This window comes from Echinops telfairi, unplaced genomic scaffold (genome assembly GCF_000313985.2).
Source record: "Echinops telfairi isolate 266 unplaced genomic scaffold, ASM31398v2 ScPeMD7_7466;HRSCAF=8504, whole genome shotgun sequence".
Classification (NCBI taxonomy): domain Eukaryota; kingdom Metazoa; phylum Chordata; class Mammalia; order Afrosoricida; family Tenrecidae; genus Echinops; species Echinops telfairi.
This window is the reverse complement of record NW_022111366.1, coordinates 197116-198545: the sequence shown is the minus strand read 5'-3', so window position 1 is coordinate 198545 and position 1430 is coordinate 197116. Positions and strand designations below refer to the sequence as shown.

Below are 1430 nucleotides of genomic sequence, written 5' to 3'. Positions count from 1 at the left end.
TTTTGCCTCTCACTGAAATATAACGCATCCCCCTGAAAATAAGGCCCCCCAAAGCTACCATAACTCTAGACTCTGGACCGTAGCGGTGGGCTCCGCCGTGCAGCTCACTGTTGGCCGCAGCGCAGCCAGAGCAGACAGGAAGTGCGAGGTCTCTTTTAATAAAACAATCAACAATAAGTGTGTACCGCATTCTTCTTCGTGGAAAAATAAGGCATCCCCTGAAAATAACACCTAGCGCATCTTTGGGCGCAAAAATTAACATAAGACACTGTCTTATTTTCCGGGAAACAGGGTAGCATTCTTATAATCCCATTGCTCATTGTACTAGTTTTTTGGGTTTTTGCCCGGGACAGCTGTATTTCAGACTAGGCCATGAACTCACAGGGGACGGGCTCCAGCAGCTCGGGCTCCTTCCCATTGGTCCGCACAAAGCGGGCCTCTCGTGGAGGGGCGGGCTGGCGCTTCAGCTGCACCCAGGTGCCCTTCTCCTTGGCCACCTCCTCCTGGTGGTCCCGGCTCTTCCAATGCTGAATGTGCTCCATGCGCACCTTGATTCTCTTGGCGAGGGTCTTGCCCTTGACTTGCTTGTTCACAAGTGCCGACGGCGTGCTGGGTCACCCTGGAAACGCGGCCGGTTTTGCCGTGGTAACATTTGTGCGGCATCCCTTTCTGAACAGTGCCCATGCCCTTGATGTCCACAATGTCACCTTTCTTGTCCCAGGGGTAGGACGCCCGCCGTGCTTCCGGAAGGGCCCCTCCTCTTTCCCTGGTGTTGGTCATTTTGGCAGGTCACTGCAAGGTGGCCGTTCCCGCCAAAAAGAAAGCAAGCATTCTTCTAGTTTTTATTTCTTTTCCAACCCTGCTGGCATTCCCCCCAGGTTGTAGGTTTGGTTGTGGTAGATGCAGGACATAAACATAAAATGAAACCATGGGAGAACGTTGTCTGTTTCATCGACTGGTTTTAGCCACCCACAGGACCAGCCAACCATTTCCATGGCTTCATTCTGACTCATACTGACCCTCCAGGACCGAGCAGCATCGTGCCCTAGGGTTTCTGAGATCCTTCTGAGAACAAGAGAGCCTCATCTTTCTCCTGAAAACCAGCTGGTGGGTTTGAACTTCCGAAACTGCAGTTATCAGCCTAACATTTAGCAGAAGACCTTTTCATTCTTGGAGGTGAGTTGGGAGGGCTGATTGGAGAATAAAGAGGCTGATGACTTTTGTTAAAATTTGGTTTTACATCTACAAGGGTCAGCAGACAAAAAAAAAACCCACTTTCTATTGTTGTTGTTGTTTCTTTTGTCCTCTATCTATATAAGATAGGCAGGACAAACAATCCAAAGGAGAAAATAGCAGGACTGGTGGTCCCAGGGTAGGGGGGGAGTGGGAGAGGACAGGGCAGGGAGGGGGAGCAGGGAGCCAACAGACTC

The 1430-nt window shown here is 50.8% G+C and overlaps 1 pseudogene; it reads right to left on the bottom strand.

Annotated features, from left to right (window-relative positions):
• Nucleotides 1-365: 365 nt before the first annotated feature.
• LOC101660336 lies at nucleotides 366-780 on the bottom strand (annotated as a pseudogene).
• Between the last annotated feature and the right edge of the window lie 650 nt (nucleotides 781-1430).